General features: G+C 39.1%; 1 protein-coding gene across 11 annotated transcripts in view; it reads right to left on the reverse strand.

The window, feature by feature from the left end:
* Positions 1–25,209, reverse strand: part of MSRB3 (methionine sulfoxide reductase B3) — a 657,280-nt gene that overhangs the window by 526,357 nt on the left and 105,714 nt on the right. The gene's annotated exons all lie outside the window — the stretch shown is intronic.

The following is a 25,209-nucleotide window of genomic DNA, read 5'->3' on the forward strand; positions in this document are numbered from 1 at the left end:
GAAGAAATCAAGCACAACTTGCTTCATCACCTCCACAAGGAGGCAAAGTTTGTAAAACTAAGGTATGAGTGAGGTGTATTTATAGGCATTTTGAGGTTTGGGAAACTTTGCCCCCTCCTGGTAGGCATGTATATCCCATACGTCACTAGCTCATGGACTCTTGCCACTTACATGAAAGAAAAATACATTATGCACCGTAATTATATTAATGTAATGTAATATAAGTCCTGTCTGGTTTAGCATGCATGTGTGCAAAAAAAAATGTAATGTGCGCTAAACCCAAAGTTAGTTTAATACTTTAAATTCCAATGTTATTTTTATTTTTAAATATATATCTATATATCTGATTATTTTTTGGGTAAAAAAATAAATTATATATATATATATATATATACACACAAGGTCTATCCCAGCAATTTGTTTGTAGTCGATTCATTCACAACAAAGATATCTTTAATGATATATTTAGCCCTTCTAATTCTCAAATGCATAGATAACTTTGTAAGCATGAAAAAATACAATTGACTCTAAAGTAAATAAATACATTTTAGAGGTCTATAATTTTTAAAGGAATTATAAGGTGTCATTTAAATTGCTATCTAAGATACTGCAATGTCTAAAATCATCACAAAAGTAAAATAGTATATACTATGTCAGGTTAACTTCTAAACACATAATAAATTGAAGATGTCTTTGACCACTTTTTAATCTATTAAGTTTTCTGTATGAAAAATCAAATTAGGTTATTCCTGCTTCCTTTTCTAAAGCATTCCAATCTATTTAGAAATAGAAAATATGGTTTCCTTATACTCGAATTGGGTAAACATGCAAAACGTGAAATAATATGCTATTCTCAGGGTTTCTGCAAGGGTAGTTTGCACACCTACACAGAAACAACATATACATGACCAATGTTAATAGAAAAATGGCAGCTAATTGATTCATTATTGATTATAATTTCCTAATGCATTTGAATGCATGTGTTTTCACTGTACCAATAACATCAGTGTACATATGATATGTGCAATTAATATTTTCATATTATTAGGTATATATTAATAAACAATGTTTTTAACATTATAAAGATTAAACACACACAACAAAAAAACAATCCGTATTCCAATGATTGCATTTTGGTTGTGTACAAGTTTAATAGTTTAAATTTGTCATTTAAGCTATTTTAACGATTTACTAAACCAAGAAATTATTGTGTTTATGAAAGGGACATGAAACCCATTTTTTTCCTTCATGATTCAGATAAAGTAGTTTTAATTGCAGCCCTTTTTCTTTTGAAAATTCAATGAGTTCAGCCTAGGTGAAGTCTGAACTAAAATTTCTCTCTAAGCTGGAGAATGTTTGAATATCAGGGCCTCGGTCAATTTCAGCACAGCAGGAAATGACTAATGTGAACGATCATACTTAAATGGTTAAAGGTAATTACTAGTGATGGGCGATTGTTTTGCAACATTCTAAAATTGAAATAAATTTTTAACAAATTTGTTTGTTCATTTAGAATTTTGAATGTTTGCACAACATTAGTAGTATTTCTAATGCTTTTTTTAAATGTAATATTCTACTCAAATTTTTCTAATAATTCCGTTCGAATTATGCAATATTCAAATTTGAAAATTTAAATATCTGTATTTGTAATAGTATTTCTAATGCTCTCTTTAAATGTAATATTTGAATTATGCAATATTCAAATTCTGAAATATTTGAATCTATATATTTGTAATAGTATTTCTAATGCTCTCTTTAAATGTAATATTCTAATTATGCAATAATTGAAATAGAAACATTCAAATTTATATATTTGTATCTACTATGTACCCATTTACTAAATTCCCTGCCACATGAACTACTGAACTTCTGAATAGTATTTGATAAATCGAATGTTACATTCGAAATTTCGAATGTGGATATTTGATTTCTTTATGAACATTCGAAAACTAAAGTAACATTTAATGGATTTTTATTCTTATCAACATTCGATTGTCCAAAACAAATGTCCGCAGGACTATTCGTTCTATCAAGCGAATTACACTTTCAGCACATTCGTCCATCCCTAGTAATTACAGAAAATCCATTGTTCAACATGAATGGCTCAAATCCCATTAGATATTACATGATCACCATAAAAACTGCAATCACAGAGATTTAAAGGGGCAATAAACACCTTGAGATTTTTAAATAAAATGTTTAATTATGCATAATAAAACAACTTTTTGCAGTATATTTGAATTATTTATTTTGTCTCATTTTCATGTAATTTAACTCTGAAAATGAAACACTTTCACAGAGATTATGAGTTTTGCGTTAGCCTTAAAAAGCAGCATTGAGAGGTCCCAACGCTGCTTTTTACCTAACGCTGGTATTACGAGTCTGACAGGTAGAGGCTCACCGCTCACTTTTCTTCCGTGACTCGAGGCTACCGCAAATCCCCTTACGTCAATTGCATATTCTATCTTTTTAATGGGATTTGCCTGGTATTACGAGTCTTGGAAGAAGTGAGCGGTAGTCCTGTCAAGACTTCGACCGCATTTAAAAGTCAGTAGTTAAGAGTTTTATGGGCTAATGCCGAAACATAAAATTCTTAACTAAAGTGCTCAAAAGTACACTAACACCAATAAACTACCTATTAACCCCTAAACCGAGGGCCCCCCACATCGCAAACACTATAAAACATTTTTTTAACCCCTAATCTGCCGACCGGACATGGCCGCCACCTACATTATACCTATGAACCCCTAATCTGCTGCCCCTAACATTGCCGACAACTACATTATAATTTATTAACCCCTAATCTGCCGCCCCCAACGTCGCCGCCACCTACCTACAATTATTAACCCATAATCTGCCGACCGGACATCGCCGCCACTTTAATAAATGTATTAACCCCTAAACCGCCGCACTCCCGCCTCGCAAACACTAGTTACATTTTATTAACCCCTAATCTGCCGTCCCTAACATCACCGACACCAACTAACATTTATTAACCCCTAATCTGCCACCCCCAACGTCGCGGCTACTATATTAAAGTTATTAACCGCTAAACCTAAGTCTAAACCTAACCCTAACCCCCCCTAACTTAAATATAATTTAAATACATCTAAATAAAATAACTACAATTAAATAAATTATTCCTATTGAAAACTAAATACTTACCTATAAAATAAACCATAAGATAACTACAATATAACTAATAGTTACATTGTAGCTAGCTTATGATTTATTTTTATTTTACAGGCAACTTTGTATTTATTTTAACTAGGTACAATAGTTATTAAATAGTTATTAACTATTTAATAACTACCTAGCTAAAATAAGTACAAAATTACCTGTAAAATAAATCCTAACCTAAGTTACAATTATACCTAACACTACACTATCATTAAATAAATTAACTAAACTACCTACAATTAATTACAAATAAATTCAATAAACTAAATTACGAAAAAAACCACACTAAATTATAGAAAATAAAAAAATTACAAGAATGTTAAACTAATTACACCTAATCTAATCCCCCTAATAAAATAAAAAGCCCCCCAAATAATACAATTTCCCTAACCTATACTAAATTACAAATAGTCCTTAAAAGGGCCTTTTGAGTGGCATTGCCCCAAAGTAATCAGCTCTTTTACCTGTAAAAGAAAAATACAATACCCCCCAACATTAAAACCCACCACCCACACACCCCTACTCTAAAACCCACCCAATCCCCCCTTAAAAAAACCCCATTGAAGATCTCCCTACCTTGAGCCATCTTCACCCAGCCGGGGCACAAGTGGTCATCCGATCCGGGCAAAAGTCTTCATCTGATGGGGCAGAAGAGGACATCCAGACCGGCAGAAGTCTTCATCCTATGCGTGCAGAAGAGGACATCTGGACCAGCAGAAGGCTTCATCCAAGCGGCATCTTCTATCTTCTTCCATCTGACGAGGAGCGACTCCATCTTGAAGACATCCGGCGTGGAGCATCCTTCCAGCACGACGAACTAACAACGAATGACGGTTCCTTTAAATTACGTCATCCAAGATGGCGTCCCTTGAATTTTCGATTGGCTGATAGGATTCTATCAGCCAATCGGAATGAAGGTAGGAAAAATAAGATTGGTTGATTTAATCAGCCAATCGCATTGAAGTTCAATCCGATTGGCTGATTGGATCAGCCAATAGAATGCAAGGTCAATTCTATTGGCTGATCCAATCAGCCAATCAGATTGAACTTAAATCTGATTGGCTGATTAAATCAACCAATCAGATTTTTCCTACCTTAATAGAATCCTATCAGCCAATCGGAATTCGAGGGACGCCATCTTGGATGACGTCATTTAAAGGAACCGTCATTCGTCCATCGTGCTGGAAGGATGCTCTGCGCCGGATGTCTTCAAGATGGAGTCGCTACTCGTCGGATGGAAGAAGATAGAAGATGCCGCTTGGATGAAGCCTTCTGCATTCGGATGTCCTCTTCTGCCCGCATAGGATAAAGACTTCTGCCCGGATTGGATGACCACTTGTGCCCGGCTGGGTGAAGACGGCTCAAGGTAGGGAGATCTTCAATGGGGTAGTGTTAGGTTTTGTTTAAGGGGGGATTGGGTGGGTTTTAGAATGGCGGTGTGTGGGTGGTTTTTTTAATGTTGGGGGGGTATTGTATTTTTCTTTTACAAGTAAAAGAGCTGATTACTTTGGGGCAATGCCCCACAAAAGGCCCATTTAAGGGCTATTTGTAATTTAGTATAGGGTAGGGAAATTTTATTATTTTGGGGGGCTTTTTTATTTTATTAGGGGGATTAGATTAGGTGTAATTAGTTTAACATTCTTGTAATTTTTTTTATTTTCTGTAATTTAGTGTTTTTTTTTTTCATAATTTAGTTTATTGAATTTATTTGTAATTACTTGTAGGTAGTTTAGTTAATTTATTTAATGATAGTGTAGTGTTAGGTATAATTGTAACTTAGGTTAGGATTTATTTTACAGGGGGGTTAGGGTTAGACTTAGGTTTAGGGGTTAATAACTTTATTATAGTGGCGGCGACAGATTAGGGGTTAATTAATTTAGTATAGTTGCGGCGACGTTGGGGGGCAGATTAGGGGTTAATAAATATAATGTAGGTGTCGGCGGTGTTGGGGGCAACAGATTAGGGGTTTATAACTATAATGTAGGTGGCGGCGGTGTCCGGAGCGGCAGATTAGGGGTTAATAGTATAATGCAGGTGGCGACGATGTCGGGGGCGGCAGATTAGGGGTTAATAAGTGTAAGATTATGGGTGTTTAGACTAGGGGTTCATGTTAGGGTGTTAGGTGCAGACATATTTTTTATTTCCCCATAGGAAACAATGGGGATGCGTTAGAAGCGGGACGCTACTTTTTTGCAGGTGTTGGGTTTTTTTCAAGCCAGCTCAGCCCCATTGTTTCCTATGGGGAAATCGTGCACGAGGACGTTTAGCCATCTTACCGCTACCGTAAGCAACGCTGGTATTGAGGTGAGATGTGGAGCTAAATTCTGCTCTACGCTCACCTTTTTGCTGCTAACTCCAGGTTTAAAAAAACCTGTAATACCAGCGTTGGCTTAAGGTAGCGTTAGAAAAAAAAAGCCTGATTAGAAAACACACCCCTGTTAACGCCAAACCCGTAATCTCGCCGTTTGTAATTCTAAGAAGTTAGAGTGCACCTGTTGACTTCTCATGGATAGTCAGCTACATATCTGTCCCTACAACTGCAAAACAAACTTACATTATACTAACTTTATGACTGTGGCTAGAAAAGTAGGACCAGAGATCAAAAAACAAAACAAACAAACAAAAACTGTAGAGAGATGACAAAAAAAATATTACCTGAACATCTGTATGTACGTCAAAAAAATTTCAGCTCACAATAATAAGTGATGTGTGAACAGATATGCTGTAGCAGATTCTGTCAGCTGCATGTTGGAGAGAAAAACCAGCCAATCAGCTTCATCAGTGCTGATATCATACTTTGCTTTACTGTGATCTGATGAGATATTACTGAAATCTCATGAGATTTCAAAGTAAACTTACTTAAATTGAGTAGGGAAATAGCATGACTGTGCCTGCACATGCAAGATGCATAATCCCTATCAAGTCCTGGGACTAGCATCCTGATTGCCTATTTAAAGTCCCTTTAGAATGGGATGTGGCTACTGAGGAAATTTTCAGGTAAAAATATATTCCTTTTTTCCATAGAGATGTTCAGGTGATATTTTCTAGTCAGCCTTTTGCAGATATGCTGCTTCACATTCAAGTGCTTCATCATTTAGGTATCACGGCCCTTTAAACAAAGATGGAAGTGTAAAACTCAAGAAAAGAAAGTGAGAATGACCAACGAATGATAGAGAAAAAGTGAAAGGGAAGAAATTAAGGGAAAAAATGTTTTAAAGCATTATATCAGCAGTGCCATTTATCTAAAAACTGCAATTTTTTCGTATGGATTTGTAAATTATTTTGTGGTTGCATAAAATTCATGCAAAAACATACGGCCAGATTATGAGTTTTGCGTTATGAAGGGTGCGTTGCTAACTTGCACTTTATTCTCACCGCTCACTTTCCTACAGCGCTGGTATTAAAGGTTTCTATAAACCCGGCGTTAAAAGACAAGAAGTTAGCGTAGAGCAAAATTGTGCTCCATACCACACTCCAATACCAGCGCTGCTTAAGTCAGCGGTGAGCTGGTTATACGAACTTGTGCACGATTTCCCTATAGACATCAATGGGGAGAGCCAGCTGAGAAAAAGTCTAACACCTGCAATAAAGCTGTGTTTAGCTCAGTAACGCAGCCCCATTGATTCCTATGGGGGAACTAAATTTATGTTTACACCTAACACCCTAACATGAACCCCGAGTCTAAACACCCCTAATCTTACACTTATAAGGATTGAGCTTGCATTCTATTGGCTGATTAGAACAGCCAATAGAATGCCAGCTCAATCCTATTGGCTGATTGCATCAACCAATAGGATTTTTTCAACCTTAATTCTAATTGGCTGATAGAATTCTATCAGCCAATCAGAATCTAAGGGACACCATCTTGGATGACGTCATTTAAAGGAACTTTCTTTTGTCGTTAGTCATCGGAAAGAAGAGGATGCTCCGCGTCGGATGTCTTGAAAATTGACCCCCTCCGCGCCGGATGGATGAAGATAGAAGATGCCATCTGGGTGAAGACTTCTGCCGTCTGGAGGACCACTTCTGCCGGCTAGGATGAAGACTTCTCCCAGCTTTGTTGAGGATCTTGCCGCTTCGATGAGGACTTCTCCCGGCTTCATTGAGGATGGATGTCGGATCTTCAAAACTAAGTGGATCTTCAGGGGTTAGTATTAGGTTTTTTTAAGGGTTTATTGTGGGAGGTTATTTTTAGGTTAGGGCTTTGGGCCGCAATAGAGCTAAATGCCCTTTAAAGGGCAATGCCCATCCAAATGCCCTTTTCAGGGCAATGGGAAACAGGTTTTTTTAAGAACAGGAGAAGTGGACCGAGCGCTACACCCAGGGCCTTAAGCTTACTAACTATATAGCCTCCTAGTAGGCTAACAATACAAAAGTTAAAATGGGGAGAGAGTAAGCGCTAAAAAGCTTAAAAGGCTAGTAAAAGGTACATTTTAATACATATAAAAATTTACAAATGGCAATCAGACGCATGGATCCATGTCTGACTTAACAAAAAAAAAATATATATATATATAATAAACAAATCTAAAAATATCTAAAAATATCCAATGGAGTATAGCATGTGACGCTGACTTAGTGAGCCAGTGATGAGGAGTTAGGACATGTACATTCAATAATATAAACAACCTAAGTGAGTGATTGAGTGCACACAATAGCTTTCAACAAAGAAAAATAGCATTCACAAAAAATAGTGTTCACAAAAATTGGCGTACATAAAAAATGTTCAAATGTTCAACCGGTTATATGTAAGTGAATCCAGTAGTGTTTCCTCCAAAGTGACGTGTAGAAATATAACGTGAAGTCAATAATAGTAGAATGTAAACGTTGAGTGGGTCAAATTATTGTGGTTCAGCTGCTAAATTAAAAAATTGTAAATCCGTGAGGTGTATAAAAATAAAAATAACTTGTGAAAAAATCCACGTGGAAAACTTGAATTCAAATGATAAACAAAGGTCAAAAATCAAAAGACAAAAATCAAAAGACAAAAATATCAAAAGACAAAAATAGAAAATCAGTGATAATATTAAAAATCACTAAAGATCTAGTGAAAACAAATCCTTAATTCAGATGTTAAAAATCCTTTGTAAGATCCATAACAAACAAATTCATCGATAAAATACCTAAAAGGGAACAAAAGAGAAACAAATAGTGCAACACTGTATATGATATATAATATAGGTAATTAAAACCAAGCTCACCAGTATGCCAACGCGTTTCGGCCTAGACTAGGCCTTTCTCAAGACTATGACTATCCTTACCAAGGATTTTTAACATCTGAATTAAGGATTTGTTTTCACTAGATCTTTAGTGCTTTTTAATATTATCACTGATTTTCTATTTTTGTCTTTTGATATTTTTGTCTTTTGATTTTTGTCTTTTGATTTTTGACCTTTGTTTATCATTTGAATTCAAGTTTTCCACGTGGATTTTTTCACAAGTTATTTTTATTTTTATACACCTCACGGATTTACAATTTTTTAATTTAGCAGCTGAACCACAATAATTTGACCCACTCAACGTTTACATTCTACTATTATTGACTTCACGTTATATTTCTACACGTCACTTTGGAGGAAACACTACTGGATTCACTTACATATAACCGGTTGAACATTTGAACATTTTTTATGTACGCCAATTTTTGTGAACACTATTTTTTGTGAATGCTATTTTTCTTTGTTGAAAGCTATTGTGTGCACTCAATCACTCACTTAGGTTGTTTATATTATTGAATGTACATGTCCTAACTCCTCATCACTGGCTCACTAAGTCAGCGTCACATGCTATACTCCATTGGATATTTTTAGATATTTTTAGATTTGTTTATTATATATATATATATTTTTTTTGTTAAGTCAGACATGGATCCATGCGTCTGATTGCCATTTGTAAATTTTTATATGTATTAAAATGTACCTTTTACTAGCCTTTTAAGCTTTTTAGCGCTTACTCTCTCCCCATTTAAACAGGTTTTTTTAGTTAGGGTTTTATTTTGGGGGTTGGTTGTGTGGGTGGTGGGTTTTACTATTGGGGGGTTGTTTGCATTATTTTTTCAGCTAAAAGAGCTGATTTCTTTGGGGCAATGCCCCGCAAAAGGCCCTTTTAAGGGCTATTGGTAGTTTAGGCTAGGGTTTTTTTTTTTTTTTGATAGGGCTATTAGATTAGGTGTAATTAGTTTAAATATCTTGTAATTTGTTTCCTGTAATTTAGGGTTTGTTTTTTTGTAATTTAGGTAATTTAATTTATTTAATGTAGGTAATTTATTTAATTATAGTGTAGTGTTAGGGTAACTTAGGTTAGGTTTTATTTTACAGGTAAATTTGTATTTATTTTAGCTAGGTAGTTAGTAAATAGTTAATAGCTATTTACTAACTATTCTACCTAGTTAAAATAAATACAAACTTGCCTGTAAAATAAAAATAAACCCTAAGCTAGATACAATGTAACTATTTGTTATATTGTAGCTAGCTTAGGGTTTATTTTACAGGTAAGTATTTAGTTTTAAATAGGAATTATTTAGTTATTAATAGTAAGTTTTATTTAGATTTAAATTATATTTAAGTTAGGGGGTGTTAGGGTTACACTTAGGTTTAGGGGTTAATCAATATAGTATAGTGGCGACGACGTTGGGGGCGGGAGATTAGGGGTCAATAAATGTAGATAGGTGGCGGCGATGTTCGGGACAGCAGATTAGGGGTTACTAATATTTAACTAATGTTTGCGAGGCGGGAGTGCAGCGGTTTAGGGGTTAATGTTTATTCTAGTGGCGGTGATGTCAGGAGCGGCAGATTAGGGGTTAATAATTTTCTTTTAGTGTTTGCGATGCAGGAGGGCCTCTGTTTAGGGGTTAATAGGTAGCTTATGGGTGTTAGTGTACTTTTTAGCAATTTAGTTATGAGTTTTATGCTACAGCTTTGTAGTGTAAAACTCATAACTACTGACTTTAGAATGCGGTACGAATCTTGACGGGATATGGTGTACTGCTCACTTTTGGCCTCCCAGGACAAGCTCGTAATACCGGCGCTATGGAAGTCCCATAGAAAAAAACAGAATTTATGCTTACCTGATAAATTACTTTCTCCAACGGTGTGTCCGGTCCACGGCGTCATCCATTACTTGTGGGAAAATGTTCTCCCCCACAGGGAAAGGCAAGGAGAGCACACAGCAAGAGCTGTCCATATAGTTCCCCCCTGGCTCCGCCCCCCAGTCATTCGACCGACGGTTAGGAGAAAAAGGAGAAACTATAGGGTGCCGTGGTGACTGTAGTGTATAAAGAAAATTTTTTCAACCTGATTAAAAAAAAACCAGGGCGGGCCGTGGACCGGACACACCGTTGGAGAAAGTAATTTACCAGGTAAGCATAAATTCTGTTTTCTCCAACATTGGTGTGTCCGGTCCACGGCGTCATCCATTACTTGTGGGAACCAATACCAAAGCTTTAGGACACGGATGAAGGGAGGGAGCAAATCGGGTTACCTAAACGGAAGGCACCACGGCTTGCAAAACCTTTCTCCCAAAAATAGCCTCCAAAGAAGCGAAAGTATCAAATTTGTAGAATTTGGCAAAAGTGTGCAGAGAAGACCAGATCGCTGCCTTACATATCTGGTCAACAGAAGCCTCGTTCTTGTAGGCCCATGTGGAAGCCACAGCCCTAGTAGAGTGAGCTGTGATACGGTCAGGAGGCTGCCATCCGGCAGTCTCATAAGCCAAGCGGATAATGCTTTTCAGCCAGAAAGAGAGAGAGGTAACAGTAGCTTTTTGACCTCTCCTCTTACCAGAGTAAACGACAAACAAGGATGAGGTTTGTCTAAAATCTTTTGTTGCTTCTAAATAGAACTTTAAAGCACGAACAACATCTAAATTGTGTAATAAACGTTCCTTCTTTGAAACTGGATTCGGACACAAAGAAGGACACCTTGAAGAACTGAAAGAACTAAATTTAGACTCCAAGGAGGAGTCATGGGTCTGTAAACAGGCTTGATTCTAACCAAAGCCTGAACAAAAGCTTGTACATCTGGCAAAGCTGCCAGTCGTTTGTGCAACAAGACGGATAATCCAGAAATCTGTCGTTTTAGAGAACTAGCTGACAATCCTTTATCCAAACCTTCTTGGAGAAAGGAGAGAATCTTTGGAATTTTAATCTTACTCCAGGAGAATCCTTTGGATTCACACCAACAGATATATTTTTTCCATATTTTATGGTAAATCTTTCTAGTCACAGGTTTTCTGGCTTGGACCAGAGTATCAATCACAGAATTTGAAAACCCACGCTTGGATAAAATCAAGCGTTCAATTTCCAAGCAGTCAGCTGCAGAGAAACTAGATTGGGATGTTCGAATGGACCTTGTACTAGAAGGTCCTGTCTCAAAGGTAGCTTCCATGGTGGAGCCGATGACATATTCACCAGGTCTGCATACCAAGTCCTGCGTGGCCACGCAGGAGCTATCAGAATCACCAAGGCCTTCTCCTGTTTGATCCTGGCTATGAGCCTGGGGAGGAGAGGAAACGGTGGAAATACATATGCTAGGTTGAAGGACCAAGGCGCCACTAATGCATCCACTAGAGTCGCCTTGGGATCCCTGGATCTGGACCCATAGCAAGGAATCTTGAAGTTCTGACGGGACGCCATTAGATCCATGTCTGGAATGCCCCATAATTGGGTTAACTGAGCAAAGACCTCCGGATGGAGTTCCCACTCCCCCGGATGGAAAGTCTGACGACTCAAATAGTCCGCCTCCCAGTTGTCTACTCCTGGGATGTGAATAGCAGATAGATGGCAGGAGTGATTCTCTGCCCATTGGATTATCTTGGTTACTTCCTTCATCGCTAGGGAACTCTTTGTTCCCCCCTGATGATTGATGTACGCAACAGTCGTTATGTTGTCCGACTGAAATCTTATGAACCTGGCTTCCGCTAGCTGAGGCCAAGCCAGGAGCGCATTGAATATAGCTCTTAGTTCCAAAATGTTTATCGGGAGAAGCGACTTCCCGCGACCATAGGCCCTGAGCTTTCAGAGAGTCCCAGACCGCGCCCCACCCCAAGAGGCTGGCGTCGGTTGTGACGATGACCCACTCCGGTCTGCAGAAACTCATTCCCTGAGACAGGTGATCCTGGGTCAACCACCAGAGAAGTGAGTCCCTGGTTACCTGGTCTACTTGAATTTGGGGAGACAAGTCTGTATAGGCCCCATTCCACTGATTGAGCATGCACAGCTGTAATGGTCTTAGATGAATTCGAGCAAAAGGAACCACATCCATTGCTGCGACCATTAGTCCTATTACTTCCATGCATTGAGCTATGGAGGGTTGAGGAATAGAGTGAAGAACTCGACAAGCTTTTTGAAGCTTTGTCTTTCTGACGTCTGTGAGAAAGATCTTCATTTCCACAGAATCTATTATTGTTCCCAGAAAAGGAACCCTTGTGGACGGTGACAGTGAACTTTTTACTATGTTCACCTTCCACCCGTGAGATCTGAGAAAAGCCAACACAATGTCTGTATGAGCCCTCGCTTTGGAAAGAGACGACGCTTGGATTAGGATGTCGTCCAGATAAGGTGCTACAGCGATGCCCCTTGGTCTTAGGACCGCTAGAAGGGACCCTAGCACCTTTGTGAAAATTCTGGGAGCGGTGGCTAAACCGAATGGAAGAGCCACAAACTGGTAATGTTTGTCCAGAAAGGCGAACCTCAGGAACTGATGATGAGATTTGTGGATTGGGATATGCAGATACGCATCCTTTAGATCCACGGTAGTCAAAAATTGACCCTGCTGGATTGTTGGTAAGATTGTCCGAATGGTTTCCATCTTGAAGGATGGAACTCTGAGGAACTTGTTTAATATCTTTAAATCCAGAATTAGCCTGAAAGTTCCCTCTTTTTGGGGAACCACAAACAGGTTTGAGTAAAACCCTAGACCTTGTTCCCCGGAGGGGACTGGGTTTATCACTCCCATCTTTGATAGGTCTCTTACACAATGTAAGAATGCCTGTTTCTTTATCTGGTCTGAAGATAAGCGAGACAGGTGGAACCTTCCCTTTGGAGGAAGTCCCTTGAATTCTAACAGGTATCCCTTGGAAACTATCTCTAGTGCCCAGGGATCCAGAACATCTCTTGCCCAAGCCTGAGCGAAGAGAGATAGTCTGCCCCCTACCAGATCCGGTCCCGGATCGGGGGCTACCCCTTCATGCTGTCTTGGTAGCAGCAGCAGGTTTCTTGGTTTGTTTACCCTTGTTCCAGCCTTGCATGGGCTTCCAAGCGGGTTTGGGCTGGGCCGCGTTACCTTCTTGTCTAGCGGTAGTGGAGTTATTAGCCGGTCCGTTCCTGAAATTGCGAAAGGAACGAAAATTAGACTTGTTCTTAGCCTTAAAAGGCCTATCCTGTGGGAGGGCATGGCCCTTACCCCCAGTGATGTCTGAAATAATTTCCTTCAATTCCGGCCCAAAAAGGGTCTTACCCTTGAAAGGAATATTCAGTAACTTAGTCTTGGACGACACATCTGCCGACCAGGATTTTAGCCAAAGCGCCCTCCGCGCTACTATAGCAAAACCTGATTTTTTCGCCGCCATTTTCGTTATTTGAAAGGCGGCATCTAATATAAAGGAATTAGCTAACTTTAATGCATGAATTCTGTCCATGACTTCTTCATAGGAAGTCTCTTTCTGGAGCGACCTTTCTAGTTCTTCGAACCAAAAGGACGCCGCTGAAGTGACAGTAATAACACACGTAGCTGGTTGAAGGATGAACCCTTGCTGAACAAAAATCTTTTTAAGCAATCCTTCCAATTTTTTATCCATAGGATCTTTGAAAGCGCAGCTGTCCTCTATAGGAATAGTTGTGCGCTTCGCTAGTGTTGAAACAGCTCCCTCAACCTTCGGGACCGTTTGCCATGCGTCCCTTCTAGGGTCTACTATGGGAAACATTTTCTTAAATATAGGAGGTGGGGCAAAGGGTACACCTGGCTTCTCCCACTCCTTTTCCACTATGTTCGCTACCCTCTTAGGTATTGGAAAAGCGTCGTCGTGCACTGGGACCTCTAAAAATTTGTCCAATTTGCACAACTTCTCTGGTACTACCATGGAATCACAGTCATCCAGAGTAGCTAATACCTCCTTAAGCAAAGCGCGGAGATGTTCTAGCTTAAACTTAAATGCCACTAGATCAGGTTCTGCCTGTTGAGAAATTTTTCCTGAGTCTGAAATTTCACCCTCAGACAGCCCTTCCCTCACAGCCAATTCCGATTGATGTGAGGGTAAAATAGATAAGGCATCGTCAGCGTCTGATTGTTCATCCTTTTTATCTGTATTTAAAACTGAACAATCACGCTTTCTCTGAAAAGCTGGCATTTTGGATAAAAGATTTGCTATAGAATTATACACTACTGCTGATAATTGTTGCATAGAAATAAGCACTGGCGCGCTAGGTGTCGCCTGCGCGGGCAAAGCTGGTGTAGACACAGAAGGAGAGGATGTAGAGCTATCCCCACTACCTTCATTAGATAAATCATCTTGGGCAACATTATGAAAAATAACAGAGCTGTCCTGATTTTGTTTGGACGCTATGGCGCAATTATCACAAACACTCGAAGGGGGAACCACATTTGTCTCTATACACACAGAACATAGGTTATCTGATGGAACAGACATGTTAAACAGATTTAGGCAGGCAAACAATGCAATAAAAACGATTTTAAACAAAAACGTTACTGTCTCTTTAAATAATAAAATGACACATTTATTTCTGAATGTTCAAAAAACTATGAAGGCAATATCCGATTTTTCTGAAATTTGGACCCCAGTGTCTTAATGCTTAGAAAGTATTGCACAGCAAATATGGAGACTCTAGCTCTTAAAACAAGCAAAACCGGAGCTAATTGTTGGATTTAACCGTTTTTATACACCACAATCTCAGCTACAGCCTTGCTGCAGCTTTTTACCTTCCTTAGGGGTCACCATTCACAGAAAAAAGCCTTTTGGAGTCACTTTCTGAGCCACAGGACCCTCTCACATGAATCTGCATGCACTGCCTTGAAATTCAACTGTGCAGCTGAAGTGCCAAAATGAGGCTTCCTCCCTCAGCACACTAGAGTGAAGGGGCCTTCCTGACTAGATTTAGGTGTCTAAAACAAGCCAGATCAATAAAAAACGTTCCCAAGTGTATGTGAGCTTATAAGATATTTCAAATGGTATAATATTGTAATAAAAACCAATCGATTTAGCCCCTAACAGTGTCTACCAGCATAAAAAACAAAAAGGGGAAGCCTGTTATCTTTTTTGCTGAGGTGAAAGAAAAATGGCTTACCGTTTCCCCTGAGGGGAAAAATGACTGTCATCTAGCATTAGCCTGTGTTGTTAGAAGGAGACTAGTCATACCTGAAGCAGATGAGTCTGCAAACTGTTACCCCCAACTGAAGTTCTCTTGTTTCAACAGTCCTGCGTGGTAACAGTAATGGATTTTAGTTACTTGTGCTAAAATCATAGCCCTCTTAAACAGAAATATTCATCACTTTTCTGTTAGAGTAAATAGTACAAGCCAGCACTATTTTAAAATAACAAACTCTTGATAGAAGAATAAAAAACTACAACTAACACCACAAACTCCTCGCCATCCCCGTGGTAGATGCTACTTGTTCAGAGCGGCAAGGAGAATGACTGGGGGGCGGAGCCAGAGGGGGAGCTATATGGACAGCTCTTGCTGTGTGCTCTCCTTGCCTTTCCCTGTGGGTGAGAACATTTTCCCACAAGTAATGGATGACGCCGTGGACCGGACACACCAATGTTGGAGAAAAGACTATATGCAATTTGCGTAAGTTGATTTGTGGTAAGGCCAAAAAAGTGTGCGTTGACCCTAAATCTGCGAGACTCGTAATACCAGTGGTAGTAAAAAAAAAAGCAGTGTTATGAGGCTTAACGCTGCTTTTTACTCATAACGCAAGACTTGTAATCTAGCCGTTAGATTGTTATTTAAAAATAAATATGTGCTTACTTGCAAGACTCTAATTGTAATTACTATATGCGGTAGATGTGTGTGTGTATTATATTACTTTTTAACACCACTTACTTTTACACACATTTATTTTACACACTTGCCATTATATAATTAACAATAGTAATTATATATCCTTCACTGATTTAATTTGAATTAAAGGGACAGTATACACTCATTTTCATATAACTGCATGTAATAGACACTACTATAAAGAATAATATGCACAGATACTGATATAAAAATCCAGTATAAAACCATTTAAAAACTTACTTAGAAGCTGTCAGTTTGGCTCTGTTGAAAAGGTAGCTGGAAAGCCCACTGCAAGTGGCAAATAAGACACTCCCCCCCCCCTCCCCCTTCTTTTGCATATGAAAAGACCCTTTACACAAACAGGAGCAAGCTGGAGTAGGTAGTCGAGCGTATTCACATAAAACTTTGGGGCTTGGTTAGGAGTCTGAAAATCAGAGCAATGTTATTTAAAAATAAGCAAAACTATACATTAATTTAAAAAGAAAAACTTTATGGGCTATATAAATAGATTATCTACAAAACATTTATGCAAAGAAAAAATGAGTGTATAATGGCCCTTTAACTATCAGAGTAGTTGTAAACTATAGGAAAGACCCCTTAAAAACAGACAAAACCCAACATTTTTCTTTCATGGTGCAAACAGAGCAATCATTCTTAAACAACTTTTCACTTTACTTCTTTTATTTATTTTGCTTCATTCTTTTGGTATCCTTTGTTGAAGAATGAACAATTAACTACTTGGAGCTAGCTGAACACATTAGTAAGCCAATGACAAGAGGCATATGTGCAGCCACCAATCAGCAACTAGATCCAAGCTCTTGAACCTACCTGGGTATGCTTTTCAACTAAGGATACCAAGAGAACTAAGAACATTAGAAAATACAAGTAAATTGCAAAGTTGTTTAAAATCCAATGCTCTATCTGAATCAGGAAGGAAAATATTTGGGTGTCATGTTCCTTAAATGGTCAATAACATATCTGGTTTAAAACTGCAGAAATATCTCTAATGACAAATTTGTTTATTTAATATTGGTTGTTAGCCAAAATTGGCAAGCTATTTATTTATTTATTTTTCGCGTGCTAACCGTGCTCAAAGTTAAAAAATTGTGTGGCTGAATTTGCAAGCGTATAACAACGTCAGATATCACAATTTCTATGGGGCGTGGTACAAAAATAACTTTTAGTTATTGCTTGCGCACTTACCCGACACTATGCTAGATCAACGGCGCCAAAGCTGACGGTGCGTTAAGAATACTTTAAAGTCCTATGTTCTTCACATAGAAGAAAATGCTTGTTTTATTTTTAAACATATCTGATATATATGAATATTTTTTTGTTAAAAATCGATCTATAGCTACATATCTATATGAATATATATATAAATATAAAACTAAATAAAGTTCCAAAAAGGATCTGCACTCCTATGTTCAACTATAATAGCATATACCAGGGTGCTTAGTCACAAAATAGAATATGCCGCCTCCTTGTTTAAGATAGCACTCAATGGATTTAGTATAAGTTTTATACCTTTACACTTGACTTGTTTTGTATTCATAATTTCTGAGCAGCTATCTTGTAAAAGGTTGAGTAAGTTGCATGACTGCTGGAAGTTTTTCTTTTTTTGGTTATGGTGATTATGAACATTGTGCATAGATAAATACACCAAAGCTTAATTATATTATTAAATGTTTGTATAAAAACATAATTTATGCTTACCTGATAAATTTATTTCTCTTGTAGTGTATCCAGTCCACGGATCATCCATTACTTATGGGATATTAACTCCTCCCCAACAGGAAGTGCAAGAGGATTCACCCAGCAGAGCTGCTATATAGCTCCTCCCCTAACTGCCATTACCAGTCATTCGACCGAAAACATGCAGAGAATGGAAAACCATAGGGTGCAGTGGTGACTGTAGTTTAATGGAAAAATTACCTGCCTTAAAGTGACAGGGCGGGCCGTGGACTGGATACACTACAAGAGAAATAAATTTATCAGGTAAGCATAAATTATGTTTTCTCTTGTTAAGTGTATCCAGTCCACGGATCATCCATTACTTATGGGATACCAATACCAAAGCTAAAGTACACGGATGATGGGAGGGACAGGCAGGCTCTTTATACGGAAGGAACCACTGCCTGAAGAACCTTTCTCCCAAAAACAGCCTCCGAAGAAGCAAAAGTGTCAAATTTGTAAAATTTGGAAAAAGTATGAAGAGAAGACCAAGTTGCAGCCTTGCAAATCTGTTCAACAGAAGCCTCATTCTTAAAGGCCCAAGTGGAAGCCACAGCTCTAGTAGAATGTGCTGTAATTCTTTCAGGAGGCTGCTGTCCAGCAGTCTCATAGGCTAACCGTATTATGCTACGAAGCCAAAAGGAGAGAGAGGTAGCCGAAGCTTTTTGTCCTCTCCTCTGACCAGAATAAACGACAAACAGGGAAGACGTTTGTCGAAAATACTTAGTTGCCTGTAGATAAAATTTCAGGGCACGGACTACATCTAGATTGTGTAGCAGACGTTCCTTTTTCGAAGAAGGATTAGGACACAAAGATGTAACCACAATCTCTTGATTGATATTCCTGTTAGTGACCACCTTAGGTAGGAACCCAGGTTTAGTACGCAGAACTACCTTGTCTGAATGAAAAATCAGATAAGGAGAATCACAATGTAAGGCAGATAACTCAGAGACTCTTCGAGCCGAGGAAATCGCCATTAAAAACAGAACTTTCCAAGATAACAACTTGATATCAATGGAATGAAGGGGTTCAAACGGAACCCCCTGTAAAACATTAAGAACTAAGTTCAAACTCCATGGTGGAGCAACAGTTTTAAACACAGGCTTGATCCTAGCTAAAGCCTGACAAAAAGCTTGAACGTCCGGAACTTCTGACAGACGTTTGTGTAAAAGAATGGACAGAGCTGAAATCTGTCCCTTTAAGGAACTAGCGGATAAACCCTTTTCTAAACCTTCTTGTAGAAAAGACAATATCCTCGGAATCCTAACCTTACTCCATGAGTAACTCTTGGATTCGCACTAATATAAGTATTTGCGCCATATCTTATGGTAAATCTTTCTGGTAACAGGCTTCCTAGCCTGTATTAAGGTATCAATAACTGACTCAGAAAAACCACGTTTTGATAAAATCAAGCGTTCAATTTCCAAGCAGTCAGCTTCAGAGAAATTAGATTTTGATGTTTGAAGGGACCCTGGATCAGAAGGTCCTGTTTCAGAGGTAGCGACCAAGGTGGACAGGATGACATGTCCACTAGATCTGCATACCAAGTCCTGCGTGGCCATGCAGGCGTTATTAGAATCACTGATGCTCTCTCCTGTTTGATTCTGGCAATCAATCGAGGAAGCATCGGGAAGGGTGGAAACACATAAGCCATCCCGAAGGTCCAAGGTGCTGTCAAAGCATCTATCAGAACCGCTCCCGGATCCCTGGATCTGGACCCGTAACGAGGAAGCTTGGCGTTCTGTCGAGACGCCATGAGATCTATCTCTGGTTTGCCCCAACGTCGAAGTATTTGGGCAAAGACCTCAGGATGAAGTTCCCACTCCCCCGGATGAAAAGTCTGACGACTTAAGAAATCCGCCTCCCAGTTCTCCACTCCCGGGATGTGGATTGCTGACAGGTGGCAAGAGTGAGACTCTGCCCAGCAAATTATCTTTGATACTTCCATCATTGCTAGGGAGCTTCTTGTCCCTCCCTGATGGTTGATGTAAGCTACAGTCGTGATGTTGTCCGACTGAAACCTGATGAACCCCCGAGTTGTTAACTGGGGCCAAGCCAGAAGGGCATTGAGAACTGCTCTCAATTCCAGAATGTTTATTGGTAGGAGACTCTCCTCCTGATTCCATTGTCCCTGAGCCTTCAGAGAATTCCAGACAGCGCCCCAACCTAGTAGGCTGGCGTCTGTTGTTACAATTGTCCAGTCCGGCCTGCTGAATGGCATCCCCCTGGACAGATGTGGCCGAGAAAGCCACCATAGAAGAGAATTTCTGGTCTCTTGATCCAGATTCAGAGTAGGGGACAAGTCTGAGTAATCCCCATTCCACTGACTTAGCATGCACAATTGCAGCGGTCTGAGATGTAGACGTGCAAAGGGTACTATGTCCATTGCTGCTACCATTAAGCCGATCACCTCCATGCATTGAGCTACTGACGGGTGTTGAATGGAATGAAATACACGGCATGCATTTTGAAGCTTTGTTAACCTGTCTTCTGTCAGGTAAATCTTCATTTCTACAGAATCTATAAGAGTCCCCAAGAAGGGAACTCTTGTGAGTGGAAAGAGAGAACTCTTCTTTTCGTTCACCTTCCATCCATGCGACCTTAGAAATGCCAGTACTAACTCTGTATGAGACTTGGCAGTTTGAAAGCTTGAAGCTTGTATCAGAATGTTGTCTAGGTACGGAGCTACCGCAATTCCTCGCGGTCTTAGTACCGCCAGAAGAGCACACAGAACCTTTGTGAAGATTCTCGGAGCCGTAGCCAATCCGAATGGAAGAGCTACAAACTGGTAATGCCTGTCTAGAAAGGCAAACCTTAGATACCGGTAATGATCTTTGTGAATCGGTATGTGAAGGTAAGCATCCTTTAAATCCACTGTGGTCATGTACTGACCCTTTTGGATCATGGGTAAAATTGTCCGAATAGTTTCCATTTTGTACGATGGAACTCTTAGGAATTTGTTTAGGATCTTTAAATCCAAGATTGGCCTGAAAGTTCCCTCTTTTTTGGGAACCACAAACAGAATTGAGTAAAACCCTTGTCCTTGTTCCGACCGCGGAACCGGATGGATCACTCCCATTAATAAAAGATCTTGTACGCAGCGTAGAAACGCCTCTTTCTTTATTTGGTTTGTTGACAACCTTGACAGATGAAATCTCCCTCTTGGGGGAGAGAATTTGAAGTCTAGAAGGTATCCCTGAGATATGATCTCTAACGCCCAGGGATCCTGGACATCTCTTGCCCAAGCCTGGGCGAAGAGAGAAAGTCTGCCCCCCACTAGATCCGTTCCCGGATCGGGGGCCCTCGATTCATGCTGTCTTAGGGGCAGCAGCAGGTTTCCTGGCCTGCTTGCCCTTGTTCCAGGACTGGTTAGGTCTCCAGCCTTGTCTGTAGCGAGCAACAGCTCCTTCCTGTTTTGGTGCAGAGGAAGTTGATGCTGCTCCTGCTTTGAAATTACGAAAGGAACGAAAATTAGACTGTCTAGCCTTAGGTTTGGCTCTGTCTTGAGGCAGGGCATGGCCTTTACCTCCTGTAATGTCAGCGATAATTTCTTTCAACCCGGGCCCGAATAAGGTCTGCCCTTTGAAAGGTATATTAAGCAATTTAGATTTAGAAGTAACGTCAGCTGACCAGGATTTTAGCCACAGTGCTCTGCGTGCCTGAATGGCGAATCCGGAATTCTTAGCCGTAAGTTTAGTTAAATGTACTACGGCATCTGAAATAAATGAGTTAGCTAACTTAAGGGCTTTAAGCTTGTGTGTAATCTCATCTAATGGAGCTGATTCAAGTGTCTCTTCCAGAGACTCAAACCAAAATGCTGCTGCAGCCGTGACAGGCGCAATGCATGCAAGAGGTTGCAATATAAAACCTTGTTGAACAAACATTTTCTTAAGGTAACCCTCTAACTTTTTATCCATTGGATCTGAAAAGGCACAGCTATCCTCCACCGGGATAGTGGTACGCTTAGCTAAAGTAGAAACTGCTCCCTCACCTTAGGGACCGTTTGCCATAAGTCCCGTGTGGTGGCGTCTATTGGAAACATCTTTCTAAATATCGGAGGGGGTGAGAACGGCACACCGGGTCTATCCCACTCCTTAGTAACAATTTCAGTAAGTCTCTTAGGTATAGGAAAAACGTCAGTACTCGCCGGTACCGCAAAATATTTATCCAACCTACACATTTTCTCTGGTATTGCAACTGTGTTACAATCATTCAGAGCCGCTAACACCTCCCCTAGTAATACACGGAGGTTTTCCAGCTTAAATTTAAAATTTGAAATATCTGAATCCAGTGTGTTTGGATCAGAACCGTCACCCGCAGAATGAAGCTCTCCGTCCTCATGTTCTGCAAATTGTGACGCAGTGTCTGACATGGCCCTAATATTATCAGCGCACTCTGTTCTCACCCCAGAGTGATCACGCTTACCTCTTAGTTCTGGTAATTTAGCCAAAACTTCAGTCATAACAGTAGCCATATCCTGTAATGTGATTTGTAATGGCCGCCCAGATGTACTCGGCGCTACAATATCACGTACCTCCCGAGCGGGAGATGCAGGTACTGACACGTGATGCGAGTTAGTCGGCATAACTCTCCCCTCGTTGTTTGGTGAAATATGTTCAATTTGTACAAATTGACTTTTATTTAAAGTAGCATCAATACAGTTAGTACATAAATTTCTATTGGGCTCCACTTTGGCTTTAGCACATATAGCACAGATATCTTCCTCTGAATCAGACATGTTTAACACACTAGCAAATAAACTAGCAACTTGGAAATACTTTTCAAGTAATTTACTATAATATGAAAACGTACTGTGCCTATAAGAAGCACAGAAAAAGTTATGACAGTTGAAAATTAATAAACTGAAAAGTTATAGCATCAAATCTTTGTAAAAAACACAATTTTAGCAAAGGATTGCTCCCATTAGCAAAGGATAACTAACCCTGATAGCAGAAAAAAAATAAAATACAGAAATAAACGTTTTTTTTCACAGTCAACTACAATCTCACAGCTCTGCTGTGAGTGATTACCTCCCTCAAAACAAGTTTTGAAGACCCCTGAGTTCTGTAGAGATGAACCGGATCATGCAGGGAAGACAATAAACTTCTGACTGAATTTTTTGATGCGTAGCAAAAGCACCAAAAAAGGTCCCTCCCCCTCACACATAACAGTGAGAGAGATCAGTAAACTGTCATAAATTAAATAAAACGACTGCCAAGTGGAAAAAATAGTGCCCAAAACATTTTTTCACCCAGTACCTCAGTTTAACATTAATAAATTGAGTGTTATTAAAAAGCCTGTTGCTAGTCCCTGCAAATTAGGCTAAAGTTTTATGCATACAGTATAATTCCAGTGAAGTGCCATTCCCCAGAATACTGAAGTGTAAAATATACATACATGACAGCCTGATACCAGTTGCTGCTACTGCATTTAAGGCTGAGTTTACATTATATCGGTATGGCAGAATTTTCTCATCAATTCCATTGTCAGAAAATAATAAGCTGCTACATACCTCTTTGCAGATTAATCTGCCCGCTGTCCCCTGATCTGAAGTTTACCTCTCCTCAGATGGCCGAGAAACAGCAATATGATCTTAACTACTCCGGCTAAAATCATAGAAAAACTCAGGTAGATTCTTCTTCAAATTCTACCAGAGAAGGAATAACACACTCCGGTGCTATTATAAAATAACAAACTTTTGATTGAAGGTATGAAACTAAGTATAATCACCACAGTCCTCTCACACATCCTATCTATTCGTTGGGTGCAAGAGAATGACTGGTAATGGCAGTTAGGGGAGGAGCTATATAGCAGCTCTGCTGGGTGAATCCTCTTGCACTTCCTGTTGGGGAGGAGTTAATATCCCATAAGTAATGGATGATCCGTGGACTGGATACACTTAACAAGAGAAAGAAAAGTTATATATAATTAATTATATATATTAAAAAAAAAGTAAATAGTTTGAAAAAAAAAAATCTTGTCACAATGTTCTTTATAGATACAATTCTTGGCTATCCACGTCAAGCATTGTTTTACCCCTCTATTGCCAGAGTAGGCTGAAAACAAAATCTCTCTGATAAACAAAGGGTTAAAGTGATGTATTTTATTAAAGCACTATAGTTTCATGCAAAGCACATGTGATGCAGGCAAACATTCAATGTGAAAAACAAAAGAACATGCTGGTGATGAGAGCCCTTAACAGATAAAACACATTACAACAAAACTCATGTGTCAATTGTTCTTAAAATCCTGGGTGGTCTGCTGCAGCAAATATACCTGAGACATTTTAGCATGAACACTACACAGGGTACAAATAGAGGAAATAGTGGATTAGCAACACATTTGAGAAGAAGTTGTGGTTATTCATAATGAACATTCTTCCTAAAAAGGTGTGCTTTATTCTGGTATTTGTTTATATGTCCTAATGAATCAGAAATGGGTGCTTTACAACAAACTGTCCAATAAACTCCTGTGGTACAAACATGGCTGCAAGAATTACTTGCCATGTTCTAATATCTGGGAAAAAAAGAAAGATCTGTTTAGCTACTTTCAGTGTTTCAAATGCTGAAAAAGATCTGTGGTATATCAGGAAATAGTCTATTTGTGAGCAAAACTTTATAAGCATGAAACATTAACTTCAAGGATGTACCAGTGGAACAGTGATTTTAAATTCCAGATATGTGTAACACAAATGCTACTAGTGCCATCTAGTGGAAGACTAAATCGTTCACCTGCAGCAAACTGCAAAATGATGTAGTTTATGGGTGGCCAAATTCAGCTGCCAATATACCAGGCTTTAACTCTAAAAAGGTAGTACAGCATTGCTATGTAATGGCGTGCAAACCACTCTTGTAATCAAAGGGTTAAGAGCGTTGTTAATTGAGCACACTTTTTCATTTTGAGCATAGGTAAACGCAGAGAAACTGATTGTTTCATGTGTGTGTGCTAACAGAAGGATACTCTTAAAATCTGCTTGAAGTGACCACCCATAATGGAGATCATATGTGTTTACAATATTAAACATTGTTAAAATTGCTCAGGAATACCTGTCTCAAAACCATACATTCCTTTTAAGGTTCTGCCCTTGGTATTCCATGTGCATATTGTGGAATAGCAATTTTGTATATATAGAGCAAAATGCTCTGTTTTGGTTACACCAAAATTAAACTAGTTTCTTACATAAATATATCCCCCTGAGACAAAAAATATAGCTTAGTCATACAGGATGATTTTGTTTATGTATATTTAACTGGAAGAGTAATTGTTTGCTGTCTCTGTTT

This window comes from Bombina bombina, chromosome 6, assembly GCF_027579735.1.
Source record: "Bombina bombina isolate aBomBom1 chromosome 6, aBomBom1.pri, whole genome shotgun sequence".
Lineage (NCBI taxonomy): Eukaryota > Metazoa > Chordata > Amphibia > Anura > Bombinatoridae > Bombina > Bombina bombina.